The 26,579-nt window shown below is 47.0% G+C and overlaps 2 protein-coding genes across 2 annotated transcripts in view; both read left to right on the plus strand.

Moving 5' to 3' along the window:
* Positions 1–26,579, plus strand: part of LOC143986905 (uncharacterized) — a 137,504-nt gene that overhangs the window by 90,679 nt on the left and 20,246 nt on the right. The gene's annotated exons all lie outside the window — the stretch shown is intronic.
* The window catches only part of LOC143989872 (gastrula zinc finger protein XlCGF66.1-like), a 153,566-nt gene continuing 128,281 nt past the window's right edge, over positions 1,295–26,579 (plus strand). The window contains exon 1 of the mRNA XM_077490148.1: positions 1,295–1,960. The gene's annotated coding sequence lies outside the window, so the exon portion shown is untranslated. The remainder of the gene's footprint in view (positions 1,961–26,579) is intronic.

Here is a 26,579-nt window from a genome sequence, read left to right on the forward strand (position 1 = left end):
TTGGTGGGATCTGAAGAAGGAGAAGTCTTGTGTGGAAGGTGGAGGTCTGTCCGTGGTCTGTCTGTACAATCTGTTGGTGGGATCTGAAGAAGGAGAAGTCTTGTGTGGAAGGTGGAGGTCTGTCCGTGGTCTGTCTGTACAATCTGTTGGTGGGATCTGAAGAAGGAGAAGTCTTGTGTGGAAGGTGGAGGTCTGTCCGTGGTCTGTCTGTACAATCTGTTGGTGGGATCTGAAGAAGGAGAAGTCTTGTGTGGAAGGTGGAGGTCTGTCCGTGGTCTGTCTGTACAATCTGTTGGTGGGATCTGAAGAAGGAGAAGTCTTGTGTGGAAGGTGGAGGTCTGTCCGTGGTCTGTCTGTACAATCTGTTGGTGGGATCTGAAGAAGGAGAAGTCTTGTGTGGAAGGTCTGTCCGTGGTCTGTCTGTACAATCTGTTGGTGGGATCTGTGGTAGATGACCGGTGGTTTAGGTCTCCACAGATAATCCCACCAGACAGTCTATGTATGGTGGATGTCTACATGGAGACGATGGCTGATCACATCAAAGTCTGAGGAACGTCTCTGATGGAGCCTCTTTGTATTCTTATATAATGAGGAAGAAATGAATATTTGGACATTTTCTGTTGATTCTTCTGAATACCAACATATTGTCCCCTCAGAAATCCTCCAATCATATCGCTCCACATTTACACCCCCCCTCCTCCCCCATACACCCAGCCTGAGGAAGGTTTAGACTTGTTCTGATCTCTGTATAGAAAGAGGAAGTTGGAGGCTCCGAGCAATGAGTTGTGTAATGCCCCGTACACACGAGAGGGATTAAGTCTGACAGACCTCCAAAGGAGTTCCGCCGGAGTTCCGCCGGAGTTCCGACGGAGTTCTGGCGGACTTTTCGACCGAACGGACTTGACCACACACCATCACACCAAACTCCGACGGAGTCGAACGTGATGACGTACGACTGGATTCGACGTAGGAAGTTCCTAGACAGTAGCCAATAGCTGCCCTAGCGTCGGTTTTAGTCCGTCGGAGTAGCACACACACGAGCGGATTTTTCAAAGGGGACCGGGTCCGGCGGAGTTCCGTCGGGAAAATTTGAAGCATGCTTCATTTCTAAAGTCCGTCAGACTTTAGCTTCGCTAAAGTCCGTTGCAGCCCACACACGATCGGATAGTCCGACGGACTCAGTCCGTCGGAGTTTGGATGTCGAAAAGTCCGCTCGTGTGTACGGGGCATAAGAAGACTCCGATAGAGGAAGTAGAAGAAACCCCCCTCCCCCGCCTCCTCTTCCTGCATTAGGAAGTCATTGTACGTAACATTCACATCAACTTCTTATTCACACACATTCCATCTTCATACCGTAGAAGAAGTTGGACTCTCTTGGCGCCGTTGAGAGGTGTAGAATGAAGGCACTCGTGTCAGTAGCCATTTTTGTATAATATCCTGAGTTAGAGTTATGCTTAAATTTGTTTTTGTTGTATGCTTCTGCAGAACATGTCGTGCAAAGATGCTAATCATGGGAGAAGTCACGTACACCCAGTAGGTCATCCTTATCTGCTGAACAACGCCTAAACCACGTCACCAAATATGGACAGCTAAAGATGACTATGCATAACTGTGTACTGTTACAATTAACCCCAAACTGTTTTAAGCCACCCAAACTCCCTGTATAAATATCCCTTAAATAAAGAGCTTTTTTGAGCTGCTACACAGCCCATCAGAGCAGAAATACTGAGGCTGTCTCCGTGTCTCTCACTGAATACGAAGGGTTGTACGATTGGGTCCAACTATATAAACCATATAACGTGGCTCTCTTTGGGTCACACCTAACACCGTGGTTCCGGGTTTTATCTTCCAGAATCTTCTGTGATTGGACTCTTCACCTTTCTAGAACTATCTTCAGGTCTCTTCATTGTCGGGAAGTACAGACAATCTGATTGGAGGATGTATGGGCAGATCTAACAAGGTGAGACCCCACCGATCATTCTTCTGACTGCTATAAACAAAGTCTATATCCATATAGATAATGTATACATGGATGATGTATACTGTATATAGAGACGAGAGTCTGTATCATTCTATATATCTCTGTGTATAACATCCCCCCGCTGATACCATAGATCAGACGTCTGTATATTGTGTAGTCTCCATATAGATAATGTATAAATGGATGATGTATACTGTATATAGAGAGAGGAGAGTCTGTATCATTCTATATATCCCTGTGTATAACATCCCCCCACTGATACCATAGATCAGAAGTCTGTATATTGTGTAGTCTCCATATAGATCAGGGGTGTCCAAACTTTTTTCAAAGAGGGCCGGATTTGATGATGTGAACATGCGCGAGGGCCGACCATTTTGCCTGACATTCTTTGAATCGTTAAAATTCGGTGTAAGTGTGTCCATCGGAGCTCTAATACACGGCCCAACAAGAATTCTCCCGCCTTTGTGCTGTGTGTGGGAAGAGATGAGCCGGGCGTATTTCTACATCCTGTATTAATTGGCGTATAACACGCACCGTCACTTTAAGAGGGAAGTTTCAGGAAAAAAAATGTTTAAATAAAGAACTGTGAAGCAAAATAATGGTCAGTGCCCACCAATGCAGCCTAATCAGTGCCCATCTGCAGACCCACCTTTGCCAGGAACACACCCACCACAGCCAGGAATGCCCCCCCCATAGCCAGGAATGCCCCCCCATAGCCAGGAATGCCCCCCCCCATAGCCAGGAATGCCCCCCCCATAGCCAGGAATGCCCCCCCCCATAGCCAGGAATGCCCCCCCCATAGCCAGGAATGCCCCCACCATAGCCAGGAATGCCCCACCATAGCAAGGAATGCCCCCACCATAGCAAGGAATGCCCCCACCATAGCAAGGAATGCCCCCACCATAGCCAGGAATGCCCCCACCATAGCCAGGAATGCCCCCACCATAGCCAGGAATTCCCCCACCATTGCCAGGGACGCAGCACCATTGCCAGGAACGCAGCACCATTGCCAGGAATGACTCACCATTGCCAGGAATGCCTCCCCAAATGCCTCACCATTGCCAGGAATGACTCACCATTGCCAGGGACGCAGCACCATTGCCAGGGACGCAGCACCATTGCCAGGGACGCAGCACCATTGCCAGGAATGACTCACCATTGCCAGGAATGCCTCCCCAAATGCCTCACCATTGCCAGGAATGACTCACCATTGCCAGGAACGCAGCACCATTGCCAGGAATGACTCACCATTGCCAGGAACGCAGCACCATTGCCAGGAACGCAGCACCATTGCCAGGAATGACTCACCATTGCCAGGAATGCCTCCCCAAATGCCTCACCATTGCCAGGAATGACTCACCATTGCCAGGAATGCCTCCCCAAATGCCTCACCATTGCCAGGAATGACTAACCATTGCCAGGAATGACTCACCATTGCCAGGAATGACTCACCATTGCCAGGAACGCAGCACCATTGCCAGGAATGACTCACCATTGCCAGGAACGCAGCACCATTGCCAGGAATGACTCACCATTGCCAGGAACGCAGCACCATTGCCAGGAACGCAGCACCATTGCCAGGAATGCACTGACGAGCGCCAAAGGAGAATCTCCTGTTTACACGGCGACTTCTTTAATAGAAAGTCCATCACAGTGCCCCTTTACATCAGGTGTCCCCATCACAGTGCCCCTTTACATCAGGTGTCCCCATCACAGTGCCCCTTTACATCAGGTGTCCCCATCGCAGTGCTTCTTTAAATCAGGTGTCCCCATCGCAGTGCCCCTTTAAATCAGGTGTCCCCATCACAGTGCCCCTTTAAATCAGGTGTCCCCATCACAGTGCCCCTTTAAATCAGGTGTCCCCATCACAGTGCCCCTTTACATCAGGTGTCCCCATCACAGTGCCCCTTTACATCAGGTGTCCCCATCACAGTGCCCCTTTACATCAGGTGTCCCCATCACAGTGCCCCTTTACATCAGGTGTCCCCATCACAGTGCTTCTTTAAATCAGGTGTCCCCATCACAGTGCCCCTTTACATCAGGTGTCCCCATCACAGTGCCCCTTTACATCAGGTGTCCCCATCACAGTGCCCCTTTAAATCAGGTGTCCCCATCACAGTGCCCCTTTACATCAGGTGTCCCCATCACAGTGCCCCTTTACATCAGGTGTCCCCATCACAGTGCCCCTTTAAATCTGGTGTCCCCATCACAGTGCCCCTTTACATCAGGTGTCCCCATCACAGTGCCCCTTTACATCAGGTGTCCCCATCACAGTGCCCCTTTACATCAGGTGTCCCCATCACAGTGCCCCTTTATATCAGGTGTCCCCATCGCAGTGCCCCTTTACATCAGGTGTCCCCATCACAGTGCCCCTTTACATCAGGTGTCCCCATCACAGTGCCCCTTTAAATCAGGTGTCCCCATCACAGTGCCCCTTTAAATCAGGTGTCCCCATCACAGTGCCCCTTTATATCAGGTGTCCCCATCACAGTGCCCCTTTAAATCAGGTGTCCCCATCACAGTGCCCCTTTAAATCAGGTGTCCCCATCACAGTGCCCCTTTATATCAGGTGTCCCCATCGCAGTGCTTCTTTAAATCTGGTGTCCCCATCAGTGCCCCTTTACATCAGGTGTCCCCATCACAGTGCTTCTTTAAATCAGGTGTCCCCATCACAGTGCCCCTTTAAATCAGGTGTCCCCATCACAGTGCCCCTTTACATCAGGTGTCCCCATCACAGTGCCCCTTTAAATCAGGTGTCCCCATCACAGTGCCCCTTTAAATCAGGTGTCCCCATCACAGTTCCCCTTTACATCAGGTGTCCCCATCACAGTGCCCCTTTACATCAGGTGTCCCCATCACAGTGCCCCTTTACATCAGGTGTCCCCATCACAGTGCCCCTTTACATCAGGTGTCCCCATCACAGTGCCCCTTAACATAAAATGTGCACATCAGGATTTCCCTTAACATAAAATAAGTGTCATGCTGATGGACACATTTTATATTAAGGGGCACTCTGATGGACACAACAAAACATGCCCCTTAACTTAAAATTTGCCCATCAAAGTGCCCCTTTTAATATAAAATGTACCTATCAGTGTTGCTCTTAAAATAAAATCTGCCCATCAGCGTGCCCCTTAACATGAAATAAGGGTCACACTGATGGGCACCTATTATGTTAGGAGGCATTCTGATGGACAATTTTTATTTTAAGGGGCATGCTGATGAGTATATTTTTAATGTGCACATCGATGGGCATATTTTGTAGGGCACATTTTGTTGTACCCATCAGCGTGCCCCTTAACAAAATATGCCCATCGATGTGCACATTAAAAATATACCCATCAGCGTGCCCCGTAAAATAAAATTTGTCCATCGGATTACCCCTTAACATAAAAGGTACCCATCAGCGTGACCCTGATTTTATGTTAAGGGGCACGTTGATGGGAAAATTTTATGTTAAAGGGCACTCTGATGGGCACATTTTATTTTAAGGGACACGCTGATGGGTATATTTTTAATGTGCACATCGATGGGCATATTTTGTTAAGGGGCACCTTAACAAAACATGCCCATCAGTGTGCACATAAAAAATATATCCGTCAGCGTGCCCCTTACAATAAAATGTGCCCATCAGAGTGTCCTTTAACATAAAATTTTCCCATCAGCGTGCCCTTTACAAAAAAAAGCCCCTTAAAATATGCCCAACAGTGTGCACAACACTGATCACTAATAGATAACTAATGTGCCCACATACCTTAACTGCAGGAGTGTGGGCACAACTGAAGCTGCCTCGCGATGAGATCCAGGACCCGGGAACCGCGGGCAGCAGGGGGGCGGGCGCGCACATGACGTCACACCCCTACTGCCTGTGTCTCTTCAGCTCCGAGAGACGCGGCCAGGAGCAGGGGGTGGGCGCATGCGCGCAGCGTCACTGGTTGCTGGGGAAACCCGCAGTCCCAGCAAACCAGTGATTGCTGTCGCTTGCTACACTGGCGGCATGGCGGTCCGGGCAGAAGCGCTGCTCGGTCCGGACTCGGACCGCGGGCCGCCATTTAGTGACGGCTGATATATATCTTTTGTGGCCCCGGCGCTGGGAGATCGTCGGGGGCCACAAAAGATATGTATGTCCAAATAACCAGGCGGGCCGTTCAAAACCAGGCCGCGGGCCGCAATTGGCCCGCGGGCCGGACTTTGGACATGCCTGATATAGATAATGTATAAATGAATGATGTATACTGTATATAGAGGGAGGAGAGTCTGTATCATTCTATATACAGTGGTGTGAAAAAGTGTTTGCCCCCTTCCTCATTTCCTGTTCCTTTGCATGTTTGTCACACTTAAGTGTTTCGGAACATCAAACCAATTTAAACAATAGTCAAGGACAACACAAGTAAACACAAAATGCAATTTGTAAATGAAGGTGTTTATTATTAAAGGTGAAAAAAAATCCAAACCATCATGGCCCTGTGTGAAAAAGTGATTGCCCCCCTTGTTAAAACATACTATAACTGTGGTTGTCCACACCTGAGTTCAATTTCTCTAGCCACACCCAGGCCTGATTATTGCCACACCTGTTCACAATCAAGGCATCACTTAAATAGGAGCTGCTTGACACAGTAAGGTCCACCAGAAGATCCTTAAAAGCTACACATCATGCCGAGACCCAAAGAAATTCAGGAACAATTGAGAAAGAAAGTAATTGAGATCTATCAGTCTGGAAAGGGTTATAAAGCCATTTCCAAAGCTTTGGGAATCCAGCGAACCACAGTGAGAGCCATTATCCACAAATGGCGAAGACATGGAACAGTGGTGAACCTTCCCAGGAGTGGCCAGCCGCCCAAAATTACCCCAAGAGCGCAGCGACGACTCATCCAAGAGGTCACAAAAGACCCCACAACAACGTCCAAGGAACTGCAGGCCTCACTTGCCTCAGTTAAGGTCAGCGTTCATGCCTCCACCATCAGGAAAAGACTGGGCAAAAATGGCCTGCATGGCAGAGTTCCAAGGAGAAAACCACTGCTGAGCAAAAAGAACATCAAAGCTCGTCTCAATTTCTCCACAACACATCTTGATGATCCCCAAGACTTTTGGGACAACATTCTGTGGACCGATGAGACAAAAGTGGAACTCTTTGGAAGGTGTGTGTCCAAGTATATCTGGCGTAGAAGGAACACTGCATTTCATAAAAAGAACATTATACCAACAGTAAAATATGGTGGTGGTAGTGTGATGGTCTGGGGCTGTTTTGCTGCTTCAGGACCTGGAAGACTTGCCGTGATAAAAGGAACTATGAATTCTGCTGTCTACCAAGAGATCCTGAAGGAGAATGTCCGACCATCTGTTTGTGTACTCAAGCTGAAACGAACTTGGGTTCTGCAGCAGGACAATGATCCTAAACACACCAGCAAGTCCACCACCGAATGGCTGAAGAAAAACAAAATGAAGACTTTGGAGTGGCCTAGCCAAAGTCCTGACCTGAATCCTATTGAGATGTTGTGGTATGACCTTAAAAAGGCCGTTCATGCTCGAAAACCCTCTAATGTAACTGAATTAGGACAATTCTGCAAAGATGAGTGGGCCAAAATTCCTCCAGGACGCTGTAAAAGCCTCATTGCACGTTATCGCAAACGCTTGGTTGCAGTTGTTGCTGCTAAGGGTGGCCCAACCAGTTATTAGGTTTAGGGGGCAATCACTTTTTCACACAGGGCCATGATGGTTTGGATTTTTTTTCACCTTTAATAATAAACACCTTCATTTACAAATTGCATTTTGTGTTTACTTGTGTTGTCCTTGACTATTGTTTAAATTGGTTTGATGTTCCGAAACACTTAAGTGTGACAAACATGCAAAGGAACAGGAAATGAGGAAGGGGGCAAACACTTTTTCACACCACTGTATCCCTGTGTATAATATCCCCCAACCGATATCATAGATCCGAAGTCTGTATATTGTGTAGTCTCCATATAGATAATGTATAAATGGATGATGTATACTGTATATAGAGAGGAGAGTCTGTATCATTCTATATATCTCTGTGTATAACATCCCCCCACTGATACCATAGATCAGAAGTCTGTATATTGTGTATTCTCCATATAGATAATGTATAAATGGATGATGTATACTGTATATAGAGAGGAGAGTCTGTATCATTCTATATATCTCTGTGTATAACATCCCCCCACTGATACCATAGATCAGAAGTCTGTATATTTTGTAGTCTCCATATAGATAATGTATAAATGGATGATATATACTGTATATAGAGAGGAGAGTCTGTATCATTCTATATATCTCTGTGTATAACATCCCCCCACTGATACCATAGATCAGAAGTCTGTATATTGTGTAGTCTCCATATAGATAATGTATAAATGGATGATGTATACTGTATATAGAGAGGAGAGTCTGTATCATTCTATATATCTCTGTGTATAACATCCTCCCACTGATACCATAGATCAGAAGTCTGTATATGGTGTAGTCTCCATATAGATAATGTATAAATGGATGATGTATACTGTATATAGAGAGGAGCAGAGTCTGTATCATTCTATATATCTCTGTGTATAACATCCTCCCACTGATACCATAGATCAGAAGTCTGTATATTGTGTAGTCTCCATATAGATAATGTATAAATGGATGATGTATACTGTATATAGAGAGGAGCAGAGTCTGTATCATTCTATATATCTCTGTGTATAACATCCTCCCACTGATACCATAGATCAGAAGTCTGTATATTGTGTAGTCTCCATATAGATAATGTATAAATGGATGATGTATACTGTATATAGAGGGAGGAGAGTCTGTATCATTCTATATATCTCTGTGTATAACATCCCCCCACTGATACCATAGATCAGAAGTCTGTATATTTTGTAGTCTCCATATAGATAATGTATAAATGGATGATATATACTGTATATAGAGAGGAGAGTCTGTATCATTCTATATATCTCTGTGTATAACATCCCCCCACTGATACCATAGATCAGAAGTCTGTATATTGTGTAGTCTCCATATAGATAATGTATAAATGGATGATGTATACTGTATATAGAGAGGAGAGTCTGTATCATTCTATATATCTCTGTGTATAACATCCTCCCACTGATACCATAGATCAGAAGTCTGTATATGGTGTAGTCTCCATATAGATAATGTATAAATGGATGATGTATACTGTATATAGAGAGGAGCAGAGTCTGTATCATTCTATATATCTCTGTGTATAACATCCTCCCACTGATACCATAGATCAGAAGTCTGTATATTGTGTAGTCTCCATATAGATAATGTATAAATGGATGATGTATACTGTATATAGAGAGGAGCAGAGTCTGTATCATTCTATATATCTCTGTGTATAACATCCTCCCACTGATACCATAGATCAGAAGTCTGTATATTGTGTAGTCTCCATATAGATAATGTATAAATGGATGATGTATACTGTATATAGAGGGAGGAGAGTCTGTATCATTCTATATATCCCTGTGTATAACATCCCCCCACTGATACCATAGATCAGAAGTCTGTATATGGTGTAGTCTCCATATAGATAATGTATAAATGGATGATGTATACTGTATATAGAGAGGAGCAGAGTCTGTATCATTCTATATATCTCTGTGTATAACATCCTCCCACTGATACCATAGATCAGAAGTCTGTATATTGTGTAGTCTCCATATAGATAATGTATAAATGGATGATGTATACTGTATATAGAGAGGAGCAGAGTCTGTATCATTCTATATATCTCTGTGTATAACATCCTCCCACTGATACCATAGATCAGAAGTCTGTATATTGTGTAGTCTCCATATAGATAATGTATAAATGGATGATGTATACTGTATATAGAGGGAGGAGAGTCTGTATCATTCTATATATCTCTGTGTATAACATCCCCCCACTGATACCATAGATCAGAAGTCTGTATATTTTGTAGTCTCCATATAGATAATGTATAAATGGATGATATATACTGTATATAGAGAGGAGAGTCTGTATCATTCTATATATCTCTGTGTATAACATCCCCCCACTGATACCATAGATCAGAAGTCTGTATATTGTGTAGTCTCCATATAGATAATGTATAAATGGATGATGTATACTGTATATAGAGAGGAGAGTCTGTATCATTCTATATATCTCTGTGTATAACATCCTCCCACTGATACCATAGATCAGAAGTCTGTATATGGTGTAGTCTCCATATAGATAATGTATAAATGGATGATGTATACTGTATATAGAGAGGAGCAGAGTCTGTATCATTCTATATATCTCTGTGTATAACATCCTCCCACTGATACCATAGATCAGAAGTCTGTATATTGTGTAGTCTCCATATAGATAATGTATAAATGGATGATGTATACTGTATATAGAGAGGAGCAGAGTCTGTATCATTCTATATATCTCTGTGTATAACATCCTCCCACTGATACCATAGATCAGAAGTCTGTATATTGTGTAGTCTCCATATAGATAATGTATAAATGGATGATGTATACTGTATATAGAGGGAGGAGAGTCTGTATCATTCTATATATCCCTGTGTATAACATCCCCCCACTGATACCATAGATCAGAAGTCTGTATATGGTGTAGTCTCCATATAGATAATGTATAAATGGATGAGGTATACTGTATTTAGAGAGAGTCTGTATCATTCGTTCCTGGTCTACCTCACGTCAGCACATAACGGGTTAACACCTCCTCCAATGCCCCACATGACCACCTAGCTGAATAAAAGACAGCCCCTCCCCTAACTAGGATGTTCTTATTTTTCGGTCTGCTCCAGGCCACCTATTGATTGCCGTTGGTAAATAATTTGTTTGCTGCATCCCCCCTGCTGAACCTCCCCCTCCATGTTCAGCCTCTCATGGAGTGGGAAGACCCAGAATGCTGAAGGTAAATCCTTCTAAAAACTGGATGCCTTGTGCCAAGGTCACGGGCATAATGATGCTTAAATAGCATTGATATTGTACAGGTGTAGTATTATAAGAGCTCTGCAATGTCATCATTGCCTCTCCCTTTTGGGTTTTTTCCCTGTCTTTATATGCAGCGCACCGCACTGCTCTCCTGGCTTTATTGTCAGTCTGAGAGCATCTGTGAATGGTGTCACAGGGGGCGGGGAGATGGGCAGAATGGGATGGGAACCACCAGACACCATGCAGTGGTGTATATGATCTTGGAGGTCTGCAGTTGGGAGGTCTTCTCTCCCCCTCTCTCTCTCTGCAGTCCTGCCAGGTAAAGGACTTACCTCAGATTCTGAGTCTCCTGTCTGTCTCTGGATGTCTGTCCTGGCTCCCCTGCTATGCTGTGCACTTCTGTGGGTTTGACGGTCTGACTGGGTTTATCTCAGACTCTGACTGTGTCGACTGTCTGCCTTTGGAAATGCTGCCTGACCTCGCCTGATGATGCTCTAAAGTGAGGGGATGAAGACAGAGGGCTCTTAAAGAGACAGTGTACCTGTTATTTGGTGAGAGGTAAGATGCTTTTCTCTATATATTTTGTACAAATATGAGCTTGCCACACCTGTTAGTGGCACAGAAGATTATCAAAGGTAGGAGGGGCGACGTGGGACATGGTTCTTAAGAGAGAGCCCAAGGAAAATATGCAAATTAGGTGTTTTGCATTATTTTAGGAGCAGAACCCTGAACGCAAACGCTCCAAATAACATAAGACCCGCCAACGATAATCTTATCCTGACCAGGACAATGACGCCTAACAGGTTGTCACATTCATTACACATGTGGTCAATACACTCTATAGGAGTTGTTTCCACTTACCCTGTGAAGGGGCAGGATCCAGGAGATTGGCACATGCGTTTATACCAGCATGATAGGAAATGTCTCGCCCAGCTCAGGGTACATTTTGGGCCTTCATGCAGTCTGCAGTGGCAGAGAAATGAAATTACACAGGTTGCCTCACAAGGATGGGGGTTGTGAAAATTCCTATCAAGGCTGCTATAGCAGAAAGTATGCTGCAAATATCCACGCCACAATGATAGAGCGTAAATCATTCGTTGATGTAGGATGGTCTTTTCCCACAATGATAGAGCGTAAATCACTCGTTGATGGAGGATGGTCTTTCCTCACAATGATAGAGCGTAAATCACTCGTTGATGGAGGATGGTCTTTCCCCACAATGATAGAGCATAAATCACTCGTTGATGGAGGATGGTCTTTTCCCACAATGATAGAGCGTAAATCACTCGTTGATGTAGGATGGTCTTTCCTCACAATGATAGAGCGTAAATCACTCGTTGATGGAGGATGGTCTTTTCCCACAATGATAGAGTGTAAATCACTCGTTCATGAAGGATGGTCTTTCCCCACAATGATAGAGCGTAAATCACTCGTTGATGGAGGATGGTCTTTCCTCACAATGATAGAGCGTAAATCACTCGTTGATGGAGGATGGTCTTTCCTCACAATGATAGAGCGTAAATCGCTTGTTGATGTAGGATGGTCTTTCCCCACAATGATAGAGCGTAAATCACTCGTTGATGGAGGATGGTCTTTCCCCACAATGATAGAGCGTAAATCACTCGTTGATGGAGGATGGTCTTTCCTCACAATGATAGAGCGTAAATCACTCGTTGATGGAGGATGGTCTTTTCCCACAATGATAGAGTGTAAATCACTCGTTCATGAAGGATGGTCTTTCCCCACAATGATAGAGCGTAAATCACTCGTTGATGGAGGATGGTCTTTCCTCACAATGATAGAGCGTAAATCACTCGTTGATGGAGGATGGTCTTTCCTCACAATGATAGAGCGTAAATCGCTTGTTGATGTAGGATGGTCTTTCCCCACAATGATAGAGCGTAAATCACTCGTTGATGGAGGATGGTCTTTTCCCACAATGATAGAGCGTAAATCACTCGTTGATGGAGGATGGTCTTTCCTCACAATGATAGAGCGTAAATCACTCGTTGATGGAGGATGGTCTTTCCTCACAATGATAGAGCGTAAATCACTCGTTGATGGAGGATGGTCTTTTCCCACAATGATAGAGCGTAAATCACTCGTTGATGGAGGATGGTCTTTCCCCACAATGATAGAGCATAAATCACTCGTTGATGTAGGATGGTCTTTCCTCACAATGATAGAGCGTAAATCACTCGTTGATGGAGGATGGTCTTTCCTCACAATGATAGAGCGTAAATCACTCGTTCATGAAGGATGGTCTTTCCCCACAATGATAGAGCGTAAATCACTCGTTGATGGAGGATGGTCTTTCCTCACAATGATAGAGCGTAAATCGCTTGTTGATGTAGGATGGTCTTTCCTCACAATGATAGAGCGTAAATCACTCGTTGATGGAGGATGGTCTTTCCCCACAATGATAGAGCGTAAATCACTCGATGATGGAGGATGGTCTTTTCCACAATGATAGAGTGTAAATCACTCGTTGATGTAGGATGGTCTTTTCCCACAATGATAGAGCGTAAATCACTCGTTGATGGAGGATGGTCTTTCCCCACAATGATAGAGCGTAAATCACTCGTTGATGGAGGATGGTCTTTCCCCACAATGATAGAGCATAAATCACTCGTTGATGTAGGATGGTCTTTTCCCACAATGATAGAGCGTAAATCACTCGTTGATGGAGGATGGTCTTTCCCCACAATGATAGAGCGTAAATCACTCGTTGATGGAGGATGGTCTTTCCCCACAATGATAGAGCGTAAATCACTCGTTGATGGAGGATGGTCTTTCCCCACAATGATAGAGCGTAAATCACTCGTTGATGTAGGATGGTCTTTCCTCACAATGATAGAGCGTAAATCACTCGTTGATGGAGGATGGTCTTTCCTCACAATGATAGAGCATAAATCACTCGTTCATGAAGGATGGTCTTTCCCCACAATGATAGAGCGTAAATCACTCGTTGATGGAGGATGGTCTTTCCTCACAATGATAGAGCGTAAATCACTCGTTGATGGAGGATGGTCTTTCCTCACAATGATAGAGCGTAAATCGCTTGTTGATGTAGGATGGTCTTTCCCCACAATGATAGAGCGTAAATCACTCGTTGATGGAGGATGGTCTTTTCCCACAATGATAGAGCGTAAATCACTCGTTGATGGAGGATGGTCTTTCCCCACAATGATAGAGCGTAAATCACTCGTTGATGTAGGATGGTCTTTCCTCACAATGATAGAGCGTAAATCACTCGTTGATGGAGGATGGTCTTTCCTCACAATGATAGAGCGTAAATCACTCGTTCATGAAGGATGGTCTTTCCCCACAATGATAGAGCGTAAATCACTCGTTGATGGAGGATGGTCTTTCCTCACAATGATAGAGCGTAAATCACTCGTTGATGGAGGATGGTCTTTCCTCACAATGATAGAGCGTAAATCGCTTGTTGATGTAGGATGGTCTTTCCTCACAATGATAGAGCGTAAATCACTCGTTGATGGAGGATGGTCTTTCCCCACAATGATAGAGCATAAATCACTCGTTGATGGAGGATGGTCTTTTGCCACAACAATAGAGTGTAAATCACTCGATGATGGAGGATGGTCTTTTCCACAATGATAGAGCATAAATCGTTGTGCTGAGCACCAGAGGCACATGAGATTTGCGGTGGCCAGATGTCACTTCCAGTTCAGATGTCTGCCTTTTACATAATTGGCACAGACCTTTTGATTATCTTGTTGGCAGTGGTGTTACCTTGGGTCAGGTGGCACATGAGGGCATTTCAATTTGTCTTCTTTAACCTATGAGCTGGGCCGTCTAGGGATCATAAAATATTTGTGCCTATACAAATTCAACAAGAACTGGAATTTTGGACATCGGCACTGTACTTCTTTCGGGGGGCATGCCTCTCAGCCCAGGAGATCGGATGATTCTGATGCCAGTCTCTGGGGCTGGGGAGTCCACAATCTGAAGAAACAAGTGCGGGTCATTGGAGCGCTGTGAATCACAGACTCCCTAAGTATCTTGAATGGAAGGAAGAGAACCACTTAGTTAAAGCGGTGTCCCACCAAAAAAAAAAAAAAAAATGAAAACCTTTAATAATAGAACACTTACCTGTCCTGGAGTCAAGCAATGTTGGCACCCGCAGCTGATGTTTCTATCAGATGTCGGGTGCTGCCGCCGCCATTGCAGGTATGGGAGTGTAGCCTTTCGTCTTCACGCCGGGAACCCTACTGCTCATGCGTGAGGCCCACTCCTCTCTTCTACTGGCCCAGAGGAGGGAGCCCCAGCCGTGAAGTCAATATCCATGGCTGAGACTCCCAGAAGTGGGCAAAGATACCTGTCAAAGACAGGTATCCTGTCCCCCCTCCCCCTGAAAGGTGCCCTTTCGTGGCACTGGAGGGGGGGGAGGAATCAGGTGAGCGGAAGTTCCACTTTCGGGTGGAACTCTGCTTTAAGGTTGGTCTTCTAGCCTGGGAAGCATACATATGAGAGGATATGAAAGAAGTTTGTTTTGTTTGCTTAGCAAAAGCTTTCTCTCCTGCGTTCCCGGCTCTAGCCAATATCCTTGCCATTTTACAGTCAGCACTAAAGGTTGGTCTGCCATACAACTCCATTTAAGGTACAGATCTCTACTTTATCTTTTCACAGGCTGCAGATGGGTACAAAAGCCAGTGACCGGGTGCTTCTTCCAGGTGACAATCTATATATGACCTTGAGGGAAATCCTGGCTCCCTCTGTGGGACTTGGGCTTGGATCTGAGAGCCCCCTTTGCTCCAATAGGTTTCATTTCCATTGAAGTACCTCCCGGTAAAACTCCTTCTCCTGACACCAACTACTTCACACAGAAGGATGATGAAGATTGCAAAACTTTCCAGCAAGGGCGCTTTGGTGTCTTTTTATTCTCTTCTTTTTTACCAGAGATAGGGATACCACGTCTATCTCCAAAGTTCAATTATAAAGTGGTATCCAATTTCCAGAAAAACTGGGAAGTCGCCCCTCTGAGTTGTCACACGAGAGGCACTGAGTGCCCAGCAGGAAGACTTCCGTTTTCTTACACATGGTCCAGTTACTGACAGTGTACTTGGTGAAAAGAGGAAAGTGTACAATCTTTTCATTTAGTCACCAGGCCCTTAGGAGTCCTCCAGTCTTGGGTTACCCGGGTGATTAGACTGGCATGCAGGAAGTACACTTTTCTATGCCTATGTGACTAGAGGGGTGGCAGCCTTTTGGGGCAGTTATGCCAGGATTGCTTGGAAGATATAGGTAAGTTCTAGCTTAAAGGTCTGGTGTGGTCTTCATTCAACCTTACAATCTAAATAGGTGATCAGCAAGTTTGGGAGAAGAGCGATCAATTCCTTCTGGCTTTCGCAGCTTTTCTTTTATTTTCAGTGTCTTTTCACGTGTTCTCTCCCACCCTATATTATCTCTGGTATATCCCGTTATGTGCTGACCAGAGGATGGGCCAGGAAAATGGAAAATTGTTATCAAATACTTACCGTAATTTTCCTTTCCTGACCCATCCCACATGTCAGCACAGGACTCCCCCTAGTGGTCTGTCCCAGACTAACGTTATCCAACATCCTAGTTGGGGGAGGGGCTGTCTTTTATTCAGCTAGGTACAGGGGATCATGGGGGGCTCCGGAGGAGGTGTTACCCTGTTATGTGCTGATGTGAGGATGGGCCAGGAAAGGAAAATTACAGCAAGTATTTCATAACAATTTCCCGTTATACAGAGAGAAGGAAATACAGACAGATATACAGAGAGAGGGGTATACAGGGAGAGAGAGAGAGAGAGGGGGGTATACAGGGGGAGAGAGAGAGGGAGAGAGAGAGAGAGAGAGAGAGAGAGGGGTGGAGAGAGAGAGGTAGAGAGAGAGAGAGAGAGGGGTAGAGAGAGAGAGAGGGGGGTAGAGAGAGAGAGAGAGGGGGGTAGAGAGAGAAAGAGAGAGGTAGAGAGAGAGAGAGGTAGAGAGAGAGAGAGGTAGAGAGAGAGAGAGGTAGAGAGAGAGAGAGGTAGAGAGAGAGAGGTAGAGAGAGAGAGAGGTAGAGAGAGAGAGAGGTAGAGAGAGAGAGGTAGAGAGAGAGAGAGGTAGAGAGAGAGAGGTAGAGAGAGAGAGGTAGAGAGAGAGAGGTAGAGAGAGAGAGGTAGAGAGAGAGAGAGAGAGAGGGGTAGAGAGAGGGGTAGAGAGAGGGGTAGAGAGAGAGAGGTAAAGAGAGAGAGAGGTAGAGAGGTAGAGAGAGAGAGGTAGAGAGAGAGGGAGAGGGAGAGGGAGAGAGAGAGAGAGAGAGAAATACAGACAGATATACAGAGAGAGGGGTATACAGCCATGTATACAGAGAGGGGTATACAGCCATGTATACAAAGAGGGGTATACAGCCATGTATACAGAGAGGGGTATACAGCCATGTATACAGAGAGGGGTATACAGCCATGTATACAGAGAGGGGTATACAGCCATGTATACAGAGAGGGGTATACAGCCATGTATACAGAGAGGGGTATACAGCCATGTATACAGAGAGGGGTATACAGCCATGTATACAGAGAGGGGTATACAGCCATGTATACAGAGAGGGGTATACAGCCATGTATACAGAGAGAGGGGTATACAGCCATGTATACAGAGAGGGGTATACAGCCAGATATACAGAGAGAGGGGGTATACAGCCAGATATACAGAGAGAGGGGGTATACAGCCAGATATACAGAGAGAGGGGGTATACAGCCAGATATACAGAGAGAGGGGGTATACAGCCAGATATACAGAGAGAGGGGGTATACAGCCAGATATACAGAGAGAGGGGGTATACAGCCATATATACAGAGAGAGGGGGTATACAGCCATATATACAGAGAGGGGTATACAGACAGATATACAGAGAGGGGTATACAGACATATATATACAGAGAGAGAGGTATACAGACATATATATATACAGAGAGAGGTATACAGACATATATATACAGAGAGAGGCATACAGACATATACAGAGAGAGGTATACAGACATATACAGAGAGAGGTATACAAACAGGTATACAGCCATATATATACAGAGAGAGGTATACAGGGAGATATACAGAGAGAGAGGTGGAGAGGTATAAAGACATATATACAGAGAGGGGTATACAGACATATATACAGAGAGAGGTATACAGACATATATATATATATATATACAGAGAGAGGTATACAGACATATATACAGAGAGGGGTATACAGCCATATATACAGAGGGGTATATAGCCATATATACAGAGAGGGGTATACAGCCACATATACAGAGAGGGGTATACAGCCACATATATACAGAGCGGCAGGCCCGGACTGGCCATAGGGCAGACCGGGCATTTGCCCGGTGGGCCGGGGGCCGCCGGGCCGCATGTCTGGGACATGCAGAGTCGCCCGCGGGTTCTGTCATGCTGCAGGACCGGTGGCCGTTGATGTTCCGCCAGCGGTGTAATAAGTGGGGGCGGGCCACCAGTGACAGGCTCTTTGAGAGCTGTAGTTGCTCTTTGCAGTGGGGGGTGGGTGAGTGCTAGCCTCGGAGCCGCACTCGAGTGACACACGTAAGCACATGGGGGGGCGGAACCCGCAACGATTCCCCTTCTCTCTGGCACAGTGGAAGCAGCTCTGATCAGTCTCGGTTCGGCTGTCTCCCACAGCCGAGCAGAGTGAAGCCGCCTCCCCCTACCCATCCTCCTTTATGTCTACACAGGGCGAGGGGACTCGACATGCAGTCCTGTGCTGATCTCAGGACCTGAGACTCAGGTACATTATGGGTCTGTAGGGGGATCTGTTATGTAGGGGGCGTCTGTAGAGTAGGGGGCGTCTGTAGAGTAGGGGGCGTCTGTAGAGTAGGGGGCGTCTGTAGAGTAGGGGGCGTCTGTAGAGTAGGGGGGTCTGTATTATAGGGGGGTTCTGTATTATAGGGGGTTCTGTATTATAGGGGGTTCTGTAATGTGGGGGGTCTGTAATGTAGGGGGGGCTCTGTAATGTAGGGGGGGCTCTGTAATGTAGGGGGGTCTGTAGTGTAGGGGGTTCTGTATTATAGGGGGTTCTGTATTATGGGGGGTTCTGTAGTGTAGGGGGGTCTGTAGTGTAGGGGGGGTCTGTATTATAGGGGGTTCTGTATTATGGGGGTTCTGTAATGTAGGGGGGGGGGGTTCTGTAGTGTAGGGGGGTCTGTAGTGTAGGGGGTTCTGTAGTGTAGGGGGTTCTGTATTATGGGGGGTTCTGTAGTGTAGGGGGGTCTGTAGTGTAGGGGGGTCTGTAGTGTAGGGGATTCTGTATTATGGGGGTTCTGTATTATGGGGGGTCTGTAGTGTAGGGGGGGTTCTATAGTGTATTGGGGTCTGTATTGTGGGGGGGTCTGTAGTGTGGGGGGGTCTGTAGTGTAGGGGGGGTCTGTAGTGTATTGGGGTCTGTATTGTAGGGGGGTCTGTATTGTAGGGGGGTTCTGTAGTTTAGGGGGTCTGAAATGTATGGAGGTTCTGTATTGTAGGGGGTTCTGTATTTTAGGGGGCGTTCTGTAATGTAGCGGAGTTCTGTAGTGTAGGGGGTTCTGTAATGTAGGGGGGTTCTGTAGTGTAGGGGGGTTCTGTAGTGTAAGGGGGGTTCTGTATTGTAAGGGGGGTTCTGTATTGTAAAGGGGGGGTCTGTATTGTAGGGGGGTCTGTAATGAGGGGGGGTCTGTAATGTAGGGGGGGTCTGTAATGTAGGGGGGGTTCTGTATTGTAGGGAGGGGGTCCGCACTGTAGAGAGGGCATCTGCACTGTAGGGGGGTCTGTGTAACATGCAGGGGGTCCAGAATTGGAGGTTCAGGGTGAATGAATGAATGAAATACTTGTATAGCGCACAATGCGAACTGAATCGCCTCTAGGCTGTGCTGTGTAATGTAAAGGGGTCCATAGGTGCAGGGCGCCATGTAATGTAAAGGGGTCCAGAGGCCATGCCCCCCCCCCCCCCGTACGGGCTGCTCAGTCTAAAATGCCCGGGCCTGCAGAGCGGTATACAGACATATATACAGAGCGGTATACAGACATATATACAGAGCGGTATACAGACATATATACAGAGCGGTATACAGACATATATACAGAGAGGGGTATACAGACATATATACAGAGAGGGGTATACAGACATATATACAGAGAGGTATACAGACATATATACAGAGAGGTATACAGACATATATACAGAGAGGGGTATGCAGACATATATACAGAGAGGGGTATACAGCCATATATACAGAGAGGGGTATACAGCCATATATACAGAGAGGTATGCAGACATATATACAGACAGGGGTATACAGCCATATATACAGAGAGGGGTATACAGCCATATATACAGAGAGAGGTATACAGCCATATATACAGAGAGGTATACAGATATATATATACAGAGAGGGGTATACAGCCATATATACAGAGAGGGGTGTATACAGACATATATACAGAGATGGTTATACAGACATATATACAGAGATGGTTATACAGACATATATACAGAGATGGTTATACAGACATATATACAGAGAGAGGTATACAGACATATATACAGAGAGGTATACAGATATATATATATATACAGAGAGGGGGGTATACAGCCATATATACAGAGAGGGGTGTATACAGACATATATACAGAGAGAGGTATACAGACATATATACAGAGATGGTTATACAGACATATATACAGAGATGGTTATACAGACATATATATACAGAGAGGGGTATACAGACATATATACAGAGAGGTATACAGATATATATATATATACAGAGAGGGGGGTATACAGCCATATATACAGAGAGGGGTGTATACAGACATATATACAGAGAGAGGTATACAGACATATATACAGAGATGGTTATACAGACATATATACAGAGATGGTTATACAGACATATATATACAGAGAGGGGTATACAGACATATATACAGAGAGCAGGCATGGACTGGCCATCGGGACTACCGGGAGTTTCCCGGTGGGCCGATGGCTCAGTGGGCCGGCTCCAGTGACAGCCTGTCACCTAGGGAGCACTGCTGCCTAGCTGGGAGGGTGCAGGCCAGCCCGGATCAGTTTGCCAGGCTGCGGGGCCGGCGCAGCTCTGCTGAAATAGTGCGGAGTGACTCTGACGGCCTGGAATGTCACTCACTGTGTGCGCCGTGCCGTGAGCCTAAGCATAATGTGCTCAGCCTCAATGTTCGGTGTGCGGGCTCCACGGCCTGTCCGGGCAGCGCTGTCTTTATGCACTATTCAGATTGGTGGTGAGTTGCCGCCGCCCGCCAATCACTGCAACCTCGCTGGCACTGTGTGCCATGTCAGCCAATGAGGTGCTGAAGCACAGGCACGGCGCTCCGCTCGCCTCAACGTGACGTCATCCCCTCCTCCAGGCTCAGTCCAGTCCCACCCACGACAGATCAGAGGAGCCCCCGCAGTCCCTGGCTGTTTGGACTGCCCCACGCGGTGTGCGATTGCTGAAGAGCCCGAAAGAGGCAAAGCACAGGGCTCTGGAGAAGTGAGGGCACATCCTTTACTGTTCTGCCCAAATTATAGGGTGGGTGATCCCATATTTCAACCTCAACAGGCTAATAGCTATTCTACACAGATTTTGTCTTCATCTTCACCCCATGTCCTCTTCATCCCCCAGTCATCTTCATCCCCCATGTCATCTTCATCCCCCCATGTCATCTTCATCCCCATGTCAGCCTCCTACCACTCCATCCCCCCATCATCTTCATCTCCCATGTCATCTTCATCCCCCCATGTCATCTTCATCCCCCCATGTCATCTTCATCCCCTCTGTCATCTTCATCCCCATGTCATCTTTATCCCCCAGTCATCTTCATCCCCCCGATTCATCTTCATCCCCCCATGTCCTCTTCATCCCACCATGTCATCTTCATCCCCCAGTCATCTTCATCCCCCATGTCATCTTCATCCCCATGTCATCTTCATCCCCCAGTCATCTTCATCCCCCAGTCATCTTCATCCCCCAGTCATCTTCATCCCCATGTCATCTTCATCCCCATGTCATCTTCATCCCCATGTCATCTTCATCCCCCCATGTCATCTTCATCCCCCAGTCATCTTCATCCCCCAGTCATCTTCATCCCCCCATGTCATCTTCATCCCCTTTGTCATCTTCATCCCCATGTCATCTTCATCCCCATGTCATCTTCATCCCCCCATGTCATCTTCATCCCCCATGTCATCTTCATCCCCAGTCATCTTCATCCCCCCATGTCATCTTCATCCCCCCATGTCATCTTCATCCCCTCTGTCATCTTCATCCCCCAGTCATCTTCATCCCCCAGTCATCTTCATCTCCATGTCAGCTTCATCCCCATGTCAGCCTCCTACCACTCCGCCTCCCCATCATCTTCATCCCCCATGTCATCTTCATCCCCCATGTCATCTTCATCCCCCATGTCAGCTTCCTACCACTCCGCCCCATCATCTTCATCCTCCTGTCACCTTCACCCCCCTTGTCAGCTTCCTACCACTCTGCCCCATCATCTTCATCCCCCATGTCAGCTTCATCCCCCATGTCAGCTTCATCCCCCACGTCATCTTCATCCCCCTTGTCATCGTCATCGCCCCTGTCAGCTTCCCACACTCCACTCCCGTCATCTCCATCCCCATTTCCAGCTTTCTACCACTCCACCTCCTTAAATTTACTGGTGTCATATATGATGAATGCAGGAACATTTTTTTTTTCTTCCAGTGACAACACGGACAGAAGGACATTTGTCCTTCCAGTGAAACCACCAATGCAGGGACTTTTTTGTTCTTTCAGTGAAACCATAGATACCCAAGTCCCTGCTCACCCATAGTACAGTGACTGGAATGTTTTTACCTATGTTTTTTTTTGCGCAATTGCATATAGTTTATATACTGTGGGCCGGTCTGGATGAAGTCCAGGGCCAAATCTTTGTCCCAGTCCAGCCCTGACAGAGAGAGGTATACAGACATATATACAGAGAGAGGTATACAGACATATATACAGAGAGAGGTATACAGACATATATACAGAGAGAGGTATACAGACATATATACAGAGAGAGGTATACAGACATATATACAGAGAAGTATACAGACATATATATAGAGAGGATATAATATGAAAGAAGATGGACAGATGGAGGGAGATCTCTTCAGGATAATAACATGTGATCTGTTTGCAGCCTCCTATTCACCTCACTTTCCCGCCCTTTATTTCCTTCTTCCTGGTCACATGTTTCCTGTGACATCACAGAGCAATCTGCACGATAGGAAGGAGCTGCTACCATTTGGAAGGATGTAGTGAGGAGACGTTGCTGGATCTGGCGGCAGAGGAGGTAATATGTAGATTAACCCCTTCAGGGGGATCAGTTGATGATGAATATATCTTCCTTCCAAAGCTGGCCATACATGGTTCAGTTTCATCGTTCATCCAGCGGGATGAGAGGAAAAAACTGAAGTGATTCCCCCATCCACACACTGGAGGGGGATGGGGGAATCCTCCCCGCTGCACTATTGTATTCTGACAATGGGGGGCGCTCCTCCGCTCTCAGAATACACAGATCAGTGATGAAGCTATTGGCTGCAGCCGCTGATGGAGTGACTTTTATCCGGCAGTGACCGCATATGGATGGAAATGTGACCGATCCCTGCTGAACCAGCTGAATTTCCATGTCTCTATGGTCACCATAAGTGACTTCCTCCCCTCCCCCTCATCTCCTTCATTATGTAAGTCATGCTGAGATCATCTCCCATTGGCTGAGCAATATTCTCATTTGTCTCTGAGCTCCTTCTTGCTATTCCTCGTCCTGCCTGTTGTTTCCTTGGATTGATTTTCTGTGTAGTGACCCCGGCTTCATCTCTTGGATGCGCTCGTCTGTTGCTTGTCCTGACCTTTATCCTGATTCCTGGATCTCCTCCTCATCTCTCCTCCATATCCTCTTACACAGCTTTTCTCCACACCTGCAGTGATCCTGGGGGGTGGAAACTTGGCACCAGCACTCAACAAAATCCATCCCCACCATTAGGAGCTCTGAAGAAAAAAAGGGACCCATGTACTCCTCCCCACGGCGTCCCTCTCTGTCCTCCTCCCCGCGCCGTCCCTCTCTGTCCTCCTCCCCACGGCGTCCTCCTCCCCGCCGCGTCCCTCTCTGTCCTCCTCCCCACCGCGTCCCTCTCTGTCCTCCTCCCCGCGCCGCGTCCCTCGCTGTCCTCCCAGCGCCGCGTCCCTCTCTGTCCTCCTTCCCCCCACGACATCCTCCTCCCCACCGCGTCCCTCTCTGTCCTCCTCCCCACGGCGTCCCTCTCTGTCCTCCTCCCCGCGTCCCTCTCTGTCCTCCCCGCGCCGCGTCCCATTCTGTCCTCCCCGCGCCGCGTCCCTCTCTGTCCTCCCCGCGCCGCGTCCCTCTCTGTCCTCCCCGTGCCGCGTCCCTCTCTGTCCTCCTCCCCGCGGCGTCCTCCTCCCCAGCGCGTCCCTCTCTGTCCTCCTCCCCGCGCCGCGTGCGTCCGCGTCCCTCTCTGTCCTCCTCCCCGCGCCGTGTGCGTCCGCGTCCCTCTCTGTCCTCCTCCCCGCGCCGCGTCCCTCTCTGTCCTCCTCCCCACGCCGCTTCCCTCTCTGTCCTCCTCCCATGAAGATGACAGGGCAGGTTTTAAAAAGGAAGGGGTGTGGCCGTGACAGGAAGGGGTGGGTCATGTTTAAATTAGGGGGTGTGGTGAGTTTAGTCAGGCCTAGGGCAGCACAAAACCTAAATCCACCATTGAATTACAAAGGTGAATGATAGAAGGTGATGTCCATAGAGTATAATGGGAAGGAAAATATAAAGTCATTTGCAGAGAAATCTGAGAAGCTCAGCAATTTCCCCTTTCCCACAGGTCTTCCTCCAGTAGAGTAACAGAGGTAGTGGAGGTAGTGACACTGACAGACAGGGTGCCCTATTGTCCCCCCCCCAAAATCACATCTCTCTTCGACTTCAGCCTGCAGGATCCTCCTCAGCTCTGATGTTCACATACACAGGCCGGGAGGAAGAGCGGGGGAGGAGGCAGAAGAGAGACACTTGTCCTACGAGGTCTGTAATAACAACTGACTTTTAATAATCAGACACTCGCCTGTCCCGCGGTCCAGTAATGCCGGCGTATGAAGCCTCGCTCCTCTCCCCCTCCTCTCTGCACCGCCGGCGTTCTACCTGTGGGCGCCTGGCTGGATTCACACTGCATGCTGTGAATGGGCGGGGCAATCTTCTGTGACCTATGATGTGTCCCAGAAGATTGCAGGGAGGGAGGGGGGATTGGTGATCTTCCTTCTGGCACCACGGCATCTCTGGAGGATGTGGGAGCTGGTCGTCTGTAAAAACTGGGTACCCGCTCCACCCCCCCCCCCCCCCCCCAAAGAATGACATACCAAATATGGCATGTCAGAGGGTCACCTGCACTTATACCAGAATTTCCATTTTTGGGTGGAACTCCTCTTTAAATCCATAAAAACGCGTAGGAATCATTGGATGCATCTCATCTTAATTGGATGGTTTAACCAATTTTATATATAGAGATTTTCCTTCTATACTGTTTCTGAGGTGCTCCGTGTCCTCTAGAATGGCTGTTAAAGGGGTTGTAATTCCTCGTGTTCTTTCACCTTAATGCATCCTATGACAGTGACCTGAGCCCTGGAACTTGCCCCTCGCACTGTCTCTCTGCCCGGTGTTCTCGACTCTTGATTGGATAGACTAATAGCAGCGGACTTCTCAAAAGAGGTTGTAAACCCTCGTGTTTCACATCCTATGCATTAAGGTGAAAAAACTTCTGACTGCCCCCCCCACCCCCCACCCCCGTTTTACTCACCTGAGCCCGTTCGTTCCCTCTGCGGAGACGCCCTGTACATCTCTTCCTGGTGTTCTCGGTTATTGATTGGATAGACTGATACCAACGCAGCCATTGGCTCCCGCTGCTGTCAATCAAATCCAATGTCGTGGGCGTCTGGGGGGCGGGGCCGAGTCATACATACATTTTTTTTAAATAAACAAAGCTTTACAATCAGTTTAAGTTCTTATCCTGCAGTATATTATCTTGGTAGCGGTCATATATTTATTATACAATGTATTGTTTACTGTTGTTGCCGGTTTTCTACATATCATACTATTCTTCTACACTGACCTCACAGCTCCTCCTCCCAATGTCCCTCCACCCAGAGTCTATATGTCCTATGACATCACACTGACCTCACAGCTCCTCCTCCCAATGTCCCTCCATCCAGAGTCTATATGTCCTATGACATCACACTGACCTCACAACTCCTCCTCCCAATGTCCCTCCATCCAGAGTCTATATGTCCTATGACATCACACTGACCTCACAGCTCCTCCTCCCAATGTCCCTCCATCCAGAGTCTATATGTCCTATGACATCACACTGACCTCACAGCTCCTCCTCCCAATGTCCCTCCATCCAGAGTCTATATGTCCTATGACATCACACTGACCTCACAACTCCTCCTCCCAATGTCCCTCCATCCAGAGTCTATATGTCCTATGACATCACACTGACCTCACAGCTCCTCCACCTCCCAATGTCCCTCCATCCAGAGTCTATAGGTCCTATGACATCACACTGACCTCACAGCTCCTCCTCCCAATGTCCC

Source organism: Lithobates pipiens, unplaced genomic scaffold (genome assembly GCF_037356315.1).
Source record: "Lithobates pipiens isolate NorthernLeopardFrog02 unplaced genomic scaffold, aLitPip1_a1.2 Scaffold_18, whole genome shotgun sequence".
Taxonomy (NCBI): Eukaryota; Metazoa; Chordata; class Amphibia; order Anura; family Ranidae; genus Lithobates; species Lithobates pipiens.